This window comes from Thermobia domestica, chromosome 6, assembly GCF_964235325.1.
Source record: "Thermobia domestica chromosome 6, izTheDome1.hap1.1, whole genome shotgun sequence".
In the NCBI taxonomy this organism is placed as follows: domain Eukaryota; kingdom Metazoa; phylum Arthropoda; class Insecta; order Zygentoma; family Lepismatidae; genus Thermobia; species Thermobia domestica.
Genome location: NC_137459.1, coordinates 282909699 through 282930042, shown reverse-complemented (window position 1 = coordinate 282930042; position 20344 = coordinate 282909699). Strand labels below are relative to the sequence as shown.

General features: G+C 35.8%; 1 protein-coding gene across 1 annotated transcript in view; it reads left to right on the top strand.

Annotated features, from left to right (window-relative positions):
* Positions 1-20344, top strand: part of LOC145687799 (uncharacterized) — a 282809-nt gene that overhangs the window by 89470 nt on the left and 172995 nt on the right. The window lies entirely within an intron of this gene.

Sequence of the window (20344 nt, the reverse complement as noted above, 5' to 3'; positions counted from 1 at the left end):
TTTTATCCTAATCTGAGAGTGTTGAATCCAACGAAACTGTTTTCAATCATTTCTCCATGGGGTGAAAGAAAAAATTGCCTCAATGTTGGAATACAAGACATATGCCAATAATAAAAGTGCATATGCCAATAATAAAAGTGCCAGGCTTTGATACATTTCTAGTTACATTTTTTTAATACTAGCTTGAGGAAGTTAAACCCAATGGAACAATTTCCAAACATATCCGTCTAAGGGGTTACGAAGAAAGTATTAAAAAGTCTAGATATGTATATGAACTGGTATACCACATTTGAGATTTTTTTCTTGTAATCCTATGGATGCGTATGTTTAACAAGGATTTTAAGACTGATCCAAAAATGGATCAAAATATAGCGATCTTGGCCAAGAATTTAAAAAAATGATAAAAAAATGCATAAAAAATGCGATCTTGGCCAAAAAACTAGTTTTTTTGATCAGGGGCCACAAAAGGTTTGAATGATCTCTAAATCGAGTTTTTTTTTAATATTTGTTTTAACGGAATAAGCACATCACACTGAGTAAATTGTTAGTTTTAGTTTAGCTACACTATATATTGTAAAACTTCGTCTCATATAGGTTGTAGTTAAAGCATTTAATAAAAAGAGCGTCCGGAGTCGACTCCCACTACCAGTTTTATTATAAAAGCTTCCACTATAAAAGTATTTTTTTTTACAAAATACTATACAAAAATCTCTCTAATATGAAATGTTAGAGATAGGTAGTCTTTGACCGTAAGGTCACAGATAGGATCTCCACAGAGCCCCGTAGCAGGCTAAGCAGAGGGGATTAAGGAACCAATGCTCCGTAGCAAACAGAGGCGGGTTAAGTTGCCAGTAGAGCCCCGTAGCAGGCTAAACAGGAGATAGGATAAGCGTAGTCCCGTTGCAGACTAGAAGCCTGGGGTTAGGTTACTCCAAAAGTCCCGTAGCAGACTAGAGGAGGGTCACCAGAAAACTGGTGTCGAGTTGCCTTCGTCCATCCAATTTATAGGATTCCTTTGTGTGGCGGTGGCGCTGCTGCTCCGATGTCGACTTCTGCTCCGTAGGAGGGGACAGAAGCCGTTGTCTGCATGTGATTGTAGATCCATCTGGTTGAAGATCCTCTTGCCGAACCACGTGGTGGTGTTTGTAAACACTGATGCGTGGAATTGTTTGTTTACAACATCACATAGGATATTACACCCCCTGGCTTGTTAAAAAAAATAAGCCGAAGGGTTGTTTTTCTTTATATGAGGGTTGGCAACACTAAGGTATCACACAGAAAATCACTAAAAACATTAATAACACTTGCAACATTGAAAAAATCACTTTTCGGAGCAGTAATAGTGGAGCGGAAGAAAGCACTAAACAGTTACTCCCTAATCACAGGCAGGATTGGTGCATAGTATATGTCACTTCATTTCCCTCGAGGTAGGGCTGTTTTAAGCTTTGGCTTAATTCACATATATTAGTTCACTTATAGTGAGTGGCGTTGAAGCGTTTAATGTCGGTTGCTCCTTACCATATTATTGGTATTAAATGTGTCCCTCTGAATTGGAGGAGATGTTTTTAAGCGAGGCGTTTTGAATATTTTTGATATTGAGCGAAGACGGTAATATAATATTATGAAATAATGAGTTACAAATACTAAAAAGTTGCTATTAACATAGAGATATAAATATAATTTATATTGGAAAGTTCGTGATTCGAACGGCGTGATTCCTTGGTTATCATGTATAAGGTGAAAAAGTTTCTAAAACATTAACACTAAACACAGGTATTTCAACGATATAATTCAATTTTTACCTGCCAATGATGATGATAATGATAGTCCTTAATTCCTGGTTATCCTGTATAATGTAAGAGTGGTCATAACTTTTGGAACATCCTGCACAATATTTATGTTGCGTAATATCAGTCACAATATGTAGTTCACAGTAGAAAAAGAAAAAAAATGTCAAGGAATTGTAAAACTATAGGTTAGCTGTCCTTGTAAATATCAGTTGCCTTTTAAATGCCGAAATGCAGATATCAGCATTCTTTCATTCAGTCGTAGTATAAGTGAATCAGCTTTTTGTAAAGTAAAGAGGAAATGAATGTATCGCTATGAAAAGTGTTTTTATCCGTCTGAAGTGTTGTCTTCGTATTTTCTTTTTCTAGTGGTGAGTGCTTATTTATTTGTTTTATTTAAGAAGTGAGAATGATTAAAATGTGTTACGCTATTGAATGTTCTTTGCCAAACGAATTAAATAATTTAGATGCGTTTATTTAGTTATCTTGTTCTTTTCTTTTCGAGCTTCCAATTGAAAGAAGAGAAATATGTAAGAGATTAGATATTCCAGATCATATAGTATATCTTGCGCTCTGCCCTGGCTATTATATACATTTTTATTTTAAAATGTCTTCGGTCGTGTAGAAAATAAAAGAAGTTATTTATTTTTGTTCTACGTCTTCTTTATCTTCATATTATAGCTTAATTCGGTCTACTGAAATCTCCTGTATTTTTTGACGATATGAGTCTGGAGACTTGACCTTATACAGATTAGGGTTAACTGTTTTGATAATTTCTAGAGATCCAATATATCTAGATGAGAAGGATTCTGGTATCCCAATTTGACGATATGGAAAAAAATTCAAGTACTTTGAGGCCCTTATCAAAAGTAGTTTGTTGATGTCTTCGGTCGAAATATCTTTACTGTTTGTTATAAAATGCGATTAAATTATCCTGTACGATCCCACGTATCTTATTCAAATGTTCTTTGTCGATGTATAACGTCGGAGTTGATGCTACTGCTATATCAGATATGGTCCTAGGTTCGTAACCGCGCATAAGAAAAAAACTTGAATATTTAGTTCCAGCTTGTACGAATGTATTAATTGCGAATGTTATCTATGGAATTAGTTTTGGCGAATGATTTTGATTTTCCTATACAGAAAAAAAAAATTAAGAGCGTTCTGTATGATTCTGTGGAATGTTTTCAGTGCACCCAGGTTTTTGTGGTCATACGCTGGGAAAAAATTAAATTCCAAATTGTAGAATTTTGCTAGGTTCTGCAGCCTATTAGCGTTATATACAGGGTGTCTGTCCAAATACAGGTACGAAACAGCTCCGTATTTGAGAATAATTTCATATATAAGAAAGTGTTCATTTTTTTTCTGTTGTGATGTTGTCTACAACTCTGGTTACAGAGTATCGCGTGCACTTTTTAATAGCAACTAGTATGTGTTTGAATTTTTCATTTCCGACCGGCACCCGCCCAATTAAATTGTACTTCCAGGCAGTGACAATGTGTTTAGATGGGTGATGCAGCAATTTTCCCGCCGGTTTAGCTGGTAACTTCTTGAGTCTTTGGCAAGGATTGCATGTCTTTAATCTATTGGCTATGTAAGCGTTCATATTAGGAAAATAGTATTTCCTAAGCGCCGACTGGTATGTCTTGGTAAAACCGAAGTGCGGAGCAATTGGGTTGTTATGGATATCCTCAAACCATTTGCCTAGTAAAGATTTCGGTACGCAAAGTAAATACAGCAGTCCTAATTGGGGATATTTCTGAGTTATATATAATAGTCCACTTTTAAAAGAAAAGTATTTCGCCACACGGAGTGTAGATAATTTGTTAGGTTCTTTATTTTCCAATACAGTAGTGATGTCCGAAAATGAAGGGTCCTTCCTTTCTTCATCTGCAAAATTGGGTAATGTCATAGGCTGGTCAATGTGAAAGGTGTGTTTCAATGAGTGGGAAGCAAAGACTTTAGCGTCTTCTGTCTCGTAGAAGTTACCAATTTCTTGATTCTCGTCCTGTTGTTTATCTTGCTTGACTTCTAAGCGGCTAAAATGTCTGCAGGATGCTGCTGACTTTTAATGTGTTGAATTTCAAAATTGCAATCCGCTAAGAATATTTTACAGCTACTAAATTTCCCGACTTTGTGCGGCTGGGTATTGAGTGAAGCCAAGCATTTAACATCTATAAATAATTTAAATTTTCTATTTAGTAAGAAATTTCGGAATTTTCGGAGGACATACATCAGTGCATATAGTTGTTTTTGCCATGTTGAGGCCTTTCTCTCACTTTTGGTAAAACGTCGACTGCAATAAGAAACAACACGTTCCTGATTAGTTGTATTATCATAACAAGCCAATATGTCGCCTCCGGAGGTTGACGATGCATCTGAATACTCTCGGATTTCCAATGATGGATCAAAACGAAACAAAGACGGGGTTTGTATAATATCCGTTTTAAGCTTTGCAGAAAGCTCATCATGCTGTGTTGTCCATTTAAATTTTGGATTTTTGTCCAAAAAATTGAAATGGTTCCACCTTTTCCGTGAAATCTCTAATATGTGCCCTCAAATAGGAGCATAGTCAAAGGAATCTCTTCAAGGTCAGTTTAGAGGATGTTTTCTTACAATTTCGTATTTTGTTGGCAATTTTAGGTGACATTATGATCTCCTTTCTATTAACTGTGAATCCTAAAACTTATAATTAAGAACATAATAGATGGGTCTTGTTCGGATTTGCTCTAAAATAGTGTTTTCTAACCTTTTAGAGACCAATTCTAAGTCCTACAGTTATTGTTTCCAATTTTTGCTCCCTATAACGAGGTCATCCGCAAAGGCTCTTACGCGCGGTGGTAGTTCCTGTAAAAGCATGCGTACAGCTATTCTTAGGGCAGCAGCGGACGAGGTGTGTCCCATTACGCAGCGTTGAAGCTTATACGCCATTCTAGTATGATTAAACTCAAGTCATGTACTTTTGACTTTTGGGAAGCAATAATAGTTGAAAATATCTAGACTTTATATTAATAGTCGAAATGCAAGCTTTGCTTTTAAGTACATTTAAAATGTCTTCTGTGGACTGGAACGGAATACTCAAATATTGTGTAAATTTATTGCAAGCCTGTAAATTCAAAACTAGGCGGAAGTCCGAAGTATTTAGATTCTTCACTATGAGAAGTGGCGAGGAATAATAACTGTTCCTAGTCTCTTTAATAATGTTAGCGTCTAAAATTTGTTTAATTTGTAAATCAATTTACGGTCTTACTGCTAATGGAATGAGAGGTGATCTCTGATGAAAAGGGGCTCCTTTATCTATCCTTATCTTATGTACATAACCACGAAAATAGCCTATGTCAGTTGGTGTATAAGAAAAGACATCCCTGTATCTAAAAAGTAGATCATGTACAGCTTTTTTTTTCTTTTGACTCGTTAAATTTGGATTGGTGTCGAATAACTTAACATCAACAAGTGACTTGGTCTCTTCCAACCTACTCGGAATTTTTTCTTCAGTTCTATAAAATGTTTCGTCATTTTGTCCACCTTTTTGGTAATCAGCCTGTAAATCTACTTCTTGAACCTTCTCTTCAACATATGCAATTGGGGTGTTCTTTACTAACGTTACCGCCCTAGTAGTAGGATTTGATATTAATAAAGTGAATTTATTCTTAGGTACTTTAGTAGGCAACGTTTGTAGTCCGTATTTGTCCAGCAAATTTTCTAATAAATATTCATTATCCTTTTGTCGATTGTTGACATAATTTCTAAAAAGAAATTTGACCTGGCTGGTATGGTAACCTTTCGAGTTGTAAAAACATCAGCAAATTCGTACTGTTTTATTGTATGCATAGCGCAAGCAGATAATTTTTCCTGAGTATCAACTTCAAATGGATACTGCGGAGGCCGTGGCTTCTTGTATACCGACAACATGTTATTCTCTAAATCAATTTTGGTCCGTAATCGATTTAGAATGTCTTCACCGAATAAAGGCAAAAAATCTCCATGCTCTAAAATTCTGAAATAATGAGAAAATGTTGTTGAGCCAATCCTGAACTTAATCAAAACTATATAGCGTAAATTTAAGACGGAATTCTCAATTCCTCATAGATTAGTGCTAAAAAAAAACAATTTTGTGTTTGGAGGAAGTCAATTTTTGGGCCATAGACTCAATGAAACTGCCAGTATCAATAATTACAGGATGTTTTCTTTATTAGTTGTTACATTAATTAATAATTTATGTTCCTGATTTAACATTTTAATGTTCTCCCTTCTATCTGATAACGGAGCAACTGCATAAAGTGATGTATTTGTCGATTTTTGTTGTTCACTTCTTTCCTGATTTTCGGCCCTCAGAACATGTTCTTGAGAGGGTGTGTCCTCCTCCCCTAGGCGTTACCCTGCTGATTGTTCTTATAGCACGTACTAGAAGAATGACCTTTTTTTTGTAGCATGTAACTGTTTCTGGCCTAGAATTACTCTTATTATTTTTATTATTGTTTTTAGAACTGTTCTTATTTCCATTTCTCTGCAGATTTTGATTACCATTATTTGTATTCTTCGACCTATAATTGTTACGGCCACCTCTCCTGAATTGTGATTTCTTTATAACATTTTGGGCTACCAGAAGAGATAGTTCAACCATTTGATTTGCTAATTTATTGAAATCTAATGAATTATTTGTGCTAGTATTACTAGACGTGCTAGGCGCTGAGGGTTCGGGAGGAGGATTCGGATTAGCAACTTGGAGGGGAGGATTTGGAGGTAACTGACTTTGTGACGCACCCTGTAGCTGTGGTGCTGAAGGTGCAGGAAAGACTAGGGTCGGTTGTTGGTAGTGATTCCAATTAGGTGTTGGGTTACATAATGGATAAGTCAGTTGTTGTTGATGCACAGGAAAGGAAGCGACAGCGATTGCTGATGAGTGTAAATTGCTGACTGGTGAATTATGATCACAGAATGAATGTATTGCCTGTTGTAATTCCACGTAACCACGTTTCTTGATCAGGTCATTAGCTTTCTCCAGATAATGTAAATGTGTTTGTAAGGCGTGAACAGTTGTAAATGTTTTTAACACTATATTTTGTAAAAAAAAAAAAAAAAAAAAAAATCTTTAAACCAAAGGATAAATAACTTATTTTCTGCTCCTCGGTGACCTGAGGCAAAACTTGCCGAATAACTCTCAGTTTTGTAAGAAAATAGGCATCTGTTGGCTCATTTTCACTTTGTTAGACTTGAAAAATTTCAAACTCCGCCCGATATGCCGGTAATTTTGGTCTACTCAAGTCAACTTATTTATCCTTTAATTGTTCGCAATTAAGTGGATCTAATTGGTTCTGGGCCTTTAATTGTAGCACTAAATCGAGCGCCATGTCTTGTAAATACATTGGTAACAGTTCTTTCTTTTTCTGCTCATTCCACGAATGCAATAATTCAAGATGGTCGAAAAGCATAAACAAAAAACTATCGGGGTCCTCCATAACGTGTCCCGAATACTTAGTGAGGTGTGGTATATTAAAAGAAGGGCGCGAACTCTGCTCCATATTTGTGCCGTCCTCCGGGAAAGTGTTCTTTTCCGTTCTAGTTTGAGGCATGCCCTAAAAATAAAGTCAAGTCCGATTTACTAATTGTAAACTTAAGAAAATCACACACCTTAAAAAAAATAGTTCACTTTCAAGTTAATAAAAATACTGTTCGGTAGGGGAGTATTCAGATTGATACTGAGCCGGTCAAAGCCTCTACCATGTAAAACTGTCTCATATAGTTTGTAGGTAGAGCATTTAATAAAAAGAGCGTCCGGAATCGACTCCCACTACCAGTTTTATTATAAAACTTCTCCACTATAAAAGTATTTTTACAAAATACTATACAAAATAATCTCTCTAATATGAAAGGTTAGAGACAGGTAGCATTTAACCGTAAGGTCCACAGAGCCCTGTAGCAGGCTAAGCAGAGGGGAATTAAGGAACCAATGCTCCGTAGCAAGCAGAGGCGGGTTAAGTGGCCAACAGAGCCTCGTAGCAGGCTAGGCCAGGAGATATGATAGGCGTAGTCCGGTTTCAGACTAGAGGCCTGGAGTTAGGTTACTCCAAAAGTCCCGTAGCAGACTAGAGGAAGGTCACCAGAAAACTGGTGTCGAGTTGCCTTCGTCCATCCAATTTGTAGGGTTTCTTGGGTGGCGGTGGCGCTGCTGCTCTGATGTCGTCTTCTGCTCCGTAGGAGGGGCCAGAAGCCGTTGTCAGCGTGTGATTGTAGATCCATTTGGTGGGAGATCATCTTGCCGAACCACGTGGTGGTATTTGTAAACACTGATGCGTGGAATTGTCTGTTTACAACATCACATAGGATAATACAACATAGTTCTCAAAATATGGGGCGTGCAAGAAAATGTTTGATTGGTTGAAATATATTGAACTTTTAAATAAGGGTCCACAAAATTTTTTGAATGACTCCTAAATCAAGTTTTTTTTTTTTTTTTGCGGAATAAGCACATCATTCTGAGTAAATTGTTACTTTTTCCTTGCCTACACTATATGTAGTTCTCAAACTATGGGGCGTATAATAAAATGTTTGAATGTATGAAATATATTTATTTTTTTGGGATGAGGGCCCACAAAATGTTTGAATGGCTCCTAAATCGAGCTTTCGTATTTTTTGCGGAATAAGCACATCATACTGAGTAAATTGTTAGTTTTGGTTTGGCTACACTGTATGCAGTTCTCAAAATATGAGGCGGACAAGAAAGTGTTTGATTAAATGAAATATATTGAATTTTGTGGATTAGGGACTACAAAATTTTTGAACAGCCACTAAACCGATTATTTTTTTATTTTATTTTATTTTTTTTTTTTTTTTTTTTTACGGAATAAGCACATTATACTGAGTTAAGTCATAGTTTGGGTTTGGTTACACTATATGTAGGTCTCAAGGCCTACAAGAAATTTTTTTGCCTGAAATATATTGGATCTTTTGATCCAAAAATAGTTACATTGGCTTAAATGTCCTCAAATTTGCATAAAAGTGCAATTAGAAAAGTATTGAAGCGTGGCCGTTTTTACCATTGGCCCAAACGGTACTTTAAAGATCCAAACTTTCAGGCCATTTTTCTCCTGTCATCTTAGGCGAATATATTTGAAAATGGTTCTACTAGATTGATCATCTTCAAATTAGTATAAAAAATAAAAGAGTTAAACATGTATCCAAGCCTGGACACTTTTAGTAAAAAGAGATCCTTAGTTCTGTAAAGAAGGCAACATTACCTTGGATGAATTTCCCGAAATATGCGCGGTTCCTAATATACACATTTATTAGATAATGTCGTGGAAATGTAGGGAAACGCTGCATTCAATATCACGAAATAAAAAAGAAATACTTCAGTTTAACGTCCTACAATTATGCCATTTAGGCTGAGAGAGACGATGATTAAGGTAAATAAATGATGATGGAAGGAACGATAGAATGATAAAGTGGGAGGAAACGGGATGACCCGAAGAAAACCCACAGCCAAAAGTTGTCCAACCACAAACTTACTTGGCCAGAGATCGAAACAGGCATCCCAAAGCGCTCTACCACTGAGTCACTGTGCCCCCAGTAATCGATATTATATAATATTACTTTTTAAGTGCGGGGAAGCAGTTTCACCCCATGCTGAGCAACAGCTGAAAGAAATGCTTTATGGTATTAATATTTAATGGTATTGTCCTAACTGATATGATATTGGCATACTATGATTTATAATTAATCCCTCATGTATAAACACCGGATGCTAAAGAAATTGTGGCAACGGAGACAGCCGTTTTGAAGGAGAACTTGAAAGAAAAAAAAAAGATGTAAACATAACGCGCCCTTCTTAAGTTATAAGCTGCTGGAAACGATGGAAAATGAACTTTGACGCTTCATAATGAGATAGCTATAGGATATATCTCAATGGCGTCATCAAGGAATTGCACAGGGACAATTATACTCTATATCTAAATGTCCATATTTTAGAATCCTGTGGTAAATACACAACGAATTGTATAGAATAAATCAAGGTGTGAATTAAAAAAAAGTTTCTTCATAATAGCGTGGTACCAAATTTCAAAATTAAAATATAATTAGGTAACGTACTTAAGGATATATTTACTAAATCGTTTTCGTTTAAGAACACGGAACGACCAAAATACGTCATATCTTAGAGATTAACAATCACTTATATCTGGAAATACATAGTTGTTTTTTAAAAGCTAACGATTGTAATGTAACTGGTCATTAATAGATAATAGTGCATTAAAAATAAAAACAATGTGTAACTTTAAAAAAATAAAGCAAATATTGTTCAATGGAATTTGGATATAACAAACTATTTTGTCAATAAATCAAGAAAAATCTTTGGAATATTTAGTTGGAATGTGTACTTTATGGGATCTTAAAAGCGGGGAAGATTTTCTTCCGAGAATCGTATATCCTACAAGTCCCTAATTTGAGATATGGAACTCGGCACATTGACTTTTGAATAATACAAGGAAATAAATGTCTCTACATTTTCGAAAATTCGCTCCTAAACAATCGAGAGGCATCGCTTCTACAATTTTGAAATTTCATTTTCTTTATTCAGTAAGTGTTCAATGTAAAATTTCGCTAAAGATGAAGGTGTGTTCAACAGTACACAATCAGTTCATCAGATATACATGATTCAGCATTTTAAAATTCCACATCTGATGGGAAGAACGGAGGACAATTTCATTTCCGGTTTTATATTTATTACACTTTATTCTTCCCGTACGCAGCATGAACACTTCGGTTAGTATTGATTAGAGATGGCCAAAATTTTCTGGAATCCGGATTCCGGAAATGTTGTTTTCCGGAATCGGAAAATTTACTTTCCGGAATTCGGAAAAATTCCGGAATTCAGAAAAATTCCGGAATTCAGAAAAATTCCGGAATTCAGAAAAAAATCCGGAATTCGGAAAAAATCCGGAATTCGGAAAAAATCCGGAATTCAGAAAAATTCCGGATTTTGGAAAAATTCCGGATTTCAGAAAAATTCCGGAATTCAGAAAAAATTCTGGAATTCAGAAAAATATCCGGAATTCGGAAAAAATCCGGATTTCGGAAAAATTTCGGAATTCAGATAAATTCCGACATTCGGAAAAAAATCCGGAATTTAGAAAAAAAATTCGGAATTTTTCCGATTTTACTTTCCAGGTTCCGGAAAGTAAAAATTCTGGAATTGGCCATCCCTAGCTAGTAGCTGTTAAAAGAGGAACACAATAATGAATATATAATTATACTGTATTAGTTTCTTGTAGTTGGATATGTCTTTATCACTTACGTAGACAATTGCTACTGCAGTTATTTACTGCTTTATGAGGAAGGTCTTATTTTCACACACAAAAAAGTCGCCGGTATGTCTCAAACATTATCGCGTTCCCACCTGCAGCTGCTCCAAAGCACTACAAACTACTTTCTAACCAGTCGAAAAGCAGTGAAGGAAAAGAAATCTCAACAAATATTCTAATAACATTCGCTTATTGTCAACATACCTACAGTGAGCGCAGAAAGTGTTCGTACACCGTGCATACTTTATATTGAAAACAGCTAGCATGAGAACGGGAGGTGGAAAATATATATATAACCAGAATTAAGACTACACATTCATACATTTTATTTCTATATACAAGAGAAAGGCCAAACAAAGACAATCACTGTTTTGTTCAGAAGAAAAGAGAGAATTCCTTTTTTGTAAACGCAAAAAGTCACCGTACACTTATGATTGAATTAATGCTTATAAAGTATATTACGTTATTTAATATTTTGTGGGTTTACCCTGTGCGTTAATGATTGTCTGTAGTCTTTGTGGCATTGATTTCACCTGTAGTAGTTCGTAGTTCTGTAGCTTCGGGACTGATTATGTACCATTCTTCTTGAATAGCTTTTCTCAGGCCTTCCTTTAGTAAAGAAGCTGTGCCTTCTGATTCTTGTCTCCAGAACAGACCATAGATGTTCTATGGGGTTCATGTCTGGGGATTGGGGAGGTGTGCGAAGCTGTTTCAAGGTATTATAGAGTAGCCACAATCGAGTATTTTCCGCTGTATGTTTGGAGTTGTTGCCTTGCTGAAAAATAAATTGTTTTCTGCGCACTAGTATGGAGATTTTCCTTTAATATGTTAATATACACTTTGTGGATCATCACACCATCGATAAAGTGGAGACGACCCACTCTTCAGGCACTCATACAACCCCAGACGAGCACGGACCCTCCTCCGTGTCTTACTTTAGGGACGAGATTTTGAGGATTCATCTCTGTATTCACCTTGCGTCATACCATACGCCTCCCATTGGATTCGATAAGATTAAATTTACTTTCGTCCGAAAATATGACCCTATTCCAGAAAGAAGCCTGATCCCTTATCTTTATACTCTTTTTCAAACTTTAGTCTCTTTATACGATTTGTCTTGTTCACCCAGAACATTTTCCTGGCTATCCGACCATGATACCCTGCAAATATTCCGCACTGTACTGGCTGATACTTTAACACCGCGTGTTTCCAGATCCGTTGCCAATTGCACAGCACTACTTTTCGGAACCTTTTTTCTTTCCCTAATAATGTAACGTTTATCTTGTTCACTCAACACTCTTGGTCTTCTAGTTGTTGTTTTTTTTTCGCACAGTGATAGAAACATTATACATCGCAATTATTGTTTGTACTGTTGAACGAGGCCCGTCTGCAAGGTTTGCTTTCTTTCTCAAAGATTTACCTTTCTTATGCAATTTAATAATTACTTTTCTTGTCTCCTCATTTGTTTCTGTTCGGTTGCTTCCCATTTCGACAGCCCACCGTGCAGTTTTTTCACTCTTATTCACAACTAAACTCATTCCGTTATTCGTCATGCTATACAGAGATGTATACTCAGGTGAATACTAGTGAACCCCAGTTGTGGTATCTTTGTTTCGTATTCGTACGTCAGGTGTACGATCTCTTTTTGCGTCTACTCTATACATTTTCTACGGAATTTATTTACTTTCTGACCATTAAACTTGTCTTTGTGGTTCTTTATTGATATATTCATGAAGCTTAGTTTTCATTATTCATATTGTGTGTGTTATTACACTTCCTAAATTTTCTGTTTCTTTTCGCAGGCATTCTCGTTTCAATAGCATAGGTGTACGAACACTTTCTGCGCTCACTGTATGTACAGTAAATACAAATTTATAATTTTTGACTTTACGAAGTATACAATGTAATTGTTCAATAATTAACATAAGCAGGCATTCATTAATTTATATTAATATAATAATTAATAAAACTAATAAGCGGGTGATTGATGACTCTGTGGTAGAGTTTTCATCTATGGTATTCTAACCCAGGACATGTGGGTTTTCGATGGCTAATTTTGTGTTCGAAAATTTTTCCGGTGCTAGGCCTACTCTTGGTTCCCTTTCTTATATTTGTTCCATCATCACTCATTAACGAATTTAGTTTATCAAAACTCTATAGCCATATATCCATTCTGTCCGTCAGTGAAACAAACAGTCTCAAGAACTATCTGATGGATTACCATCAATTTTGGCCACGATGTACAGAGTCAATAGTTAAGAATCGAGTTTCCTGATGAATGTAATATTCAAACCGGAAGCGGTACAAATCAACCATTTCCGGTTTTAACGTTAATCATTATATAGTAAATATGGTAATAGATAGCGAGAAGCGGTTTCCAGTAATCGACATATATAACATTCATGTAGATAGAATGTTACCCAATTTGTGCATTTGCTGAAAATAATGAGCTTAGGTATTTAGAGAGCATTGTCTGCTTTAGAAAATGTGTGCTTGGTAAAGAATGTAGAGAATTAGCTGAGTCAGGCACGTAGCTAGAATATGGTAATAGGAAGGGGGGATTTGTCACGAAATACTGTGGTTATTTACCAGGGGCTCAATAATTCTAAACTATTTTATTGGCAACATATATTGGTTCGTTTAGCCAAGATTTCTAATGGGGGGATGATATGAAATACTGTGGTTACACACCAGAGGCTCGATCAATCTAAATATTTTACTGACAACATTCCCATATTGATTGGTTAGGACAATAAAATGAGGATATATTAGTAAGTATTTTAATAAGAAGCTATGAAGAAATCTCGAGTTAAAAAAATATAAAAAAGTATTGAAAAATATATAGTCTTCCGAGGTCATTCGAACGGTGTCGAGAATTTTGCGTCTGGGAAATTTGCGCCCTACCTCAAGAACAGGGAAAATTGCGCCTGCGATGTACCTCCACCGGGAAGTTTGAGCCCTGCGAAATAAAAGAACCTATTGGAGCTTACGTATTTGCTCGGAGGGGCTGACATTACAGCATAAACAATCCTCCCCCCACAACCATGCCATTTGTGATTTATTTTCATTGTGGCTATATAAGGGGAGAATAAACTTCAATATAAGCCAAAAGAACACAACGGATCAACGCAATCGCTGCTTTTTCCAGAGATGATTTTGGGGGAACACTGGCCTCCCCAGAGCTCTCAGAGTGCCCCCTCGGAGGAGATCAAAATAATACGTCTATAATATAATAACAAATAGAATAGTACCACCAGTGACCCCCTCCGGAATACTAAGTGTGCCCCCCGGAACATTTTTTCTGAAAGAACGACTGAACGCAATTGTGTGTTTGAAGTGTAATTCCAGCAAGTAAACACACTGTACATAGTTTTCTTGATAATATTACTGAACTGATTTTACATTCACTTTACATTTTCTTTTCTATATTTTGTGTCCTAAAAAGCCAAACAACTCGCAAGGATTGTGAACAGAGATATCTGGGTAGAGCCAAACAGCCTTTTGTAGATTAAATTATACTCTTTGATTATATTAATAAATAATTATATATCAGTCATTTATACTTTTATTGTAAATGTTGTAGTATAATGAAAAATTGTATTTGTATGGATTGCCCTTTAGTGAACTAAAATTGTATTTTTTTTTTTTTCATTTGTTCGGAATATTATAACGGCTGGAGTAACTCACTGAAACGATGAGAGGCAAGCCTAGTTCAAGTGTGAGTGGAAGTTACTTTACACAATACAAAAATAACTTGAATTGTAGGGCGCTAACATCCCAGTGCAAATATATAGACGGCGCATTTTCCCCTCTTTTTGCGGTAGGGCGGAAACATCCCAGTGCAAATATATTGCGAGCGCATTTTTTCCTATTTTTTGTGGTAGGGCGCAAATTTCCCGGGTGCAAAATTCTCGCATTCAAGGAAAATATAATGTCCGTGAAGTTGACAAGCCACTTATGTCAGACTCCAATTTCGACTTTAAACGTCGCTAGTGCTATGTTAGTGTTCGATAGTGACGCAAATCGTTAGTACTCCACAGATAACGTGTGCTTTTTAAATAATGGATATAAGTCTTCTAACTGCATGCCAACACGCCCACTTCTAAGAATCATCTCAAAAATGAGGTTAACCGTTAGAGCAAGTAAGTGCTCATTAGTGCCATTAACATTAGCGTTAATGCCTCCATCGTACGGCCCTTTGAGTAATAATAACACAACGCTCTTTGCTAGTCTCAATGCGTCCCTATATTCTCGCAAACATTCTGACATGCCCAAGTTAGTTACTTTTTTTTTGCAACTATTGTTTATCTGTTATTGTTTATTGTTTATTGCTAGTCTGCAGAGTAGTCCTTACATTAATATGCCATTGTCCTTGATAATCATTGCTTATTTACAGTTTGTCATTACTGTTAGAAGATATCAAAAACAACAGATAAAATCTACTACTTAACGGTTCATATTTTTCTTTTACAGTACATAAACTAATAATAATAATAATAATAATAATAATAATAATAATAATAATAATAATAATAATAATAATAATAATAATAATAATAATAATAAGACTATTCCAGCATAAAAGTTATCAATTGCATCACACTGGCAACAAGCGACGCATATTTTAACTTCATAAAAATTCGTTTCTCACAATTTACTGGAAAACTACGTATGATATCTCCATTCGGTCAAGTTGTTTATCTCAGTGTGATATATGTATTACCTCTGGACAATATCACAGTAAAACAAAAAATAAATATTAGGAGTGCATCGTACTTTTGGACTACATCTCATTAACCATGGGATGTAAGTTTCAGCTTAACTTGCATCATACATTCTTAGGATTACAAAAATGAAATTTGTTCGTTTGCATTTGAACAAAATTCTTAGGATTACAAAAAGAAAAAAATAATTTTTCCGAATTCCGGATTTTTTTCTGAATTCTGGATTTTTTCCGAATTCCGGAATTTTTCCGAATTCCGGAATTTTTCCGAAATCCGGATTTTTTCCGAATTCCGGAATCTTTCCGAATTCCGGATTTTTTCTGAAATCCGGAATTTTTCCGAATTCCGGGATTTTTCCAAAATTCGGATTTTTTTTCTGAATTCCGGAATTTTTCCAAAATCCGGAATTTTTCCGAATTCCGGATTTTTTTCTGAATTCCGGAATTTTTCTGAATTCCGGAATTTTTCTGAATTCCGGAATTTTTCCGAAATCCGGACTTTTTCCGAATTCCGGAATTTTCCGATTTTGCTTTCCGGATTCCGGAAAGTAAAAATTCCGGAATTGGCCATCCCTAGTATTGATACAATTTAGCGACAATTTATTTTCTTGCATAATGATTCCCCTTAGGCGAAATACTAAAACGTTAGTTTCTAGGATGAAAATCTACCCGTATTGTTTCATGTTTAAGAGTAAACTTTAGACTGTACTGTATTGGAGTTTAGTTATATGAGACATTTCAATACTGATGTTATATGAGACCTGGATCTGCTAATCAACATGGAATAAGCAGCATATGAGGTCCCGCCGGAAATCGAACATGAATCTCGTGCGTCGGAGAAAGTTAGTGCCAAGGGAAAAGTTATGTTTACAATATATGTTGTAATGTATTACATTACATAAGCTGTGATATATTTATTCATTCCTTAAGTTCAAATATGGGTGGTAGTGGTCAGTAAAATTCAGCATCTTTTTAAAATAAAGTAAAAACAAGAAAATATATTTTTTTTGTAAATATGATTCGAACCCATGTGAAAACGAACATTGGTAGGTGAATGCGTTATGTTATCCACTAGAACAATAGCACTTCACAATTAGCTTTCTCAATATGTTAATGTTACTGTTCTGTTCAAGAATGTTATAAAATAGATGATCTGCTATACGTATATTCATCTTATTATCATAATGAAGCCAAAAAACAACCGAGCATCGGCAGGTCTGATTGGCTACTCTCGTTTTCGCCATCGTCTGATTGGCCACTTTCGTTTTCGTTATGATTGTTGACTCAAAACATTTAGATCTTATTGGGTGGAGTGGGACGTAGGGATGGGAAAACTGTGGCGTATGGCTTCAAGATTTTGTTTAAGGGCAGATCTTGTATTTTATAAGACACTTTGTTCTGTTGTCGGTGTACCCTCCATAGGCTTGAATCTGGTATAACGTAGTATGCCAGTTTCTTTCTTTCTCTTTTATTCACATTTTGCGGTTGTTTTCTACATATTGTTTGAACATTTACATTCAGGGAATGCATAGATGGTATATTTATACTAGAGAATATGCATTTAGCTTTGTAATAGAATGGAGGGAAAATAGGCCCCCCTCATAAGCAGACCCGAGGGATATAAGGATCTAGGTTCAAATTTTGGACTTTGATACTGGAAGACGTTATAGTTTTTCGACCAGAATTATGGATTCGGGACTTTTTCTGCCAACATTCGCGCTGCTGCCTTGTTTCCTTCTTGGTGTTTGTTACATTTTAACTGTAGGTAGGCTGCTTAAAGATTCGTCAATGGAAAACTTTATCAAAACGTTTATCTTTGTAACCGGTATTATTTTCCTCGATATGCGTATATAATATATTATTATCGGTATTGAGTTGAGTTGATTTTAGTTTAGCGTCCCGTTCAGCAGCGAGGCTATATGAGACGTGGACCTACTGATTAACGTGGAATCCGAACCACATGAGCTCCCGCCGGGAATCGAACCCGGGTCTCCCACGCCAAAGGCGCGTACGCTAACCGCTTAGCCACGAGGGAGCTCATTATTATTGGTATTATTTTCCTCGTATGTATAATATATTTTCTAGCTCTCGTCGCTGGTCCAGTGATTAGAACACTTCTTTGTGAACTGGGTCCCGGGGTCTATTGTGAGAAAGTATTGGAGTTTGAATGTATTACGTTGTTTCAGATTTCACCTTAAACTGCACGGCGACGACTCGTGAAGCCTTGGCTCTACACTAATCATAGAACTGCTTTCTCTCACGTGTGATGCACCGGAAGAATTCGGGGCGATTGGTACAGCTCCCTTCCGAACGCACACATGAGAAAAAGTGAGAGTGGAAATGCATCAACAATGCTGCCAAATTTATAAGACATTACGAACGAGTGACAAAGTAACTATGACACAGACACTAGCCGTAATAATGACAAAAATATAAAACAACGACAACTACAATAACAACTAAACGAAACGTAGGAACAATCCAACAGCACTGCAACCTCAGGACATGTGCACCGTATAGCGCGAGAGACGAGACTGGCAACATTTCATGGATGGAGGTTGACGACTCCCTCCCACACATTCAAGTTATATTGAGTGCTGAAATTAGCAAACTTCACGACTCCCCGCGACATCTATCATGCTATATATGATGAAATAACGTTAACTCTAACTGAAAAGAAACAAAAAATAAAGTAAAATATTTTAAGTTTTACGTCCCACACTTATACCTGCTAGACTGAAGAAAACGGTGATGGTGAGAAATGAATGCAATTGGGAAGTTAATAGTGTGGGAGGAAACGGGAGAACACAGTGTTTGTTCACCACAAAGCCCACTTGGCGAGAGCTGGAATCAAACCACAGACCCCACGCACCAGAAGTGAATTCTCTACCACTTAACCACCGTGCCCTTTTTAACACCAATTGCACCAACGAATATATTTGATTTTATTTCTTGAAATCTCAAACTTGTCTTATACGATTCAATTCTCAAATATATATATTCTAAATGCTATTGAAAGTAGAAGTTAATTCCTTAAAAAAATGTCATTGAGATTGCGTTGAGTTCAGTTGATTTTGAGTTTAACGTCTCGTTCAGCAGCGAGGCTATATGAGACGTGGACCTACTGATTAACGTGGAATCCGTACTACATCATTGAGATTGCACATGTGCGTTCTTGATAATAATAATAATAATAATAATAATAATAATAATAATAATAATAATAATAATAATAATAATAATAATAATAATAATAATAATAATAATCTCTATCCTTTTCTTTTGCATAATATCAGTTTCATGATTACAGATGGAATTAAGTAATCGAGTACATTTTTTCTTGAACAATTGAAATCTTAACTTCAGATCAAACTGTCAGAACTGCCTACGTATAGTTCTGAAAGTATAGTATTTCCAATACAGATGGGTTGGTTATTGCTTTTGAACTAGACTGTACTTTATGACGTAACATTTCACTCCTTTTCGTAAATCCTTGTCTGCAAGATGAAAATCCTCTTTTGTTTGTCTGACGAGATGGTTTCACGTAAAGCGCATGGCAAGAATCAAAACGGTGCAAAAAAAAAAAAAAAAAAAGATGCATCTTACGACTTACATTTTTTTTCTTTTTTTAAAGAAATTTTCGATTAGAAAACTAAGTCATTTTTTTTTCTTCTCATAGACCAGACTATATAAATGCATAAACATTTGTACTAGCGTGATGGGTACTTAAGTTACACTGTGCACAAAATGTAAATCACATTTTGCATTATAAGTTAGGTTTATAGTAGTAACAGAGAAAATTTAGAGGTGAACAAGTAGCTAATGACGTAAAACTGACAACAAAAGAAATAAAAAAGAAGAAAAAAATAAAGAAAATAAACGTTTTCGTGAAGAAACACTACTAAAGAATGTCACGTCCTGAAGAAGTAAAGAAGAGAAGCTAAGAACATCCTGTGAGCTTTTTCTGTTTGTATAAACAATGTTGCAAGTCAAGAAAGAAATCGAACGACTTGAAACGAGAAAAGCACGCCAGAAGCTCAGCGAGTAACAAAGAAAACTCCATCATTGGGGTAAAAGGGGTCCAAGGACCTCACATCACAAACTTGTTGAATTTTAATGGCTCCATTGAAACACCTTTTGGAAGTAGTCAGTTGTTACTGTTCCTACGTACAAACAAGATGCATTCTACTCTTACAGCTGAAAGCATGTTATTCTTGAAAACAACACATTCTTAATGTCTTCTTAGATACTAATTTCAAGAGAGTTGGCACTTACACTTGCGCACTTCATATATTAGTAATGTGCTGACTGGAATATTCAACTAGAACCAATATACATAATATTACAGAGTAGGCACAATGACCTTTCCCCTACATTTTACTCATAGCCTAAAAAAAAAGTCATGCATCATTGTATTCAGTAGGAATATTACAAGTAAAAGGATGAGTGAAAAGTTTTGCAATATTTCCACAATCTGCACAACAGACTCGTGCGTACGCCTTACTCTACCGTAAATATTCGATCAAACTGGGTCA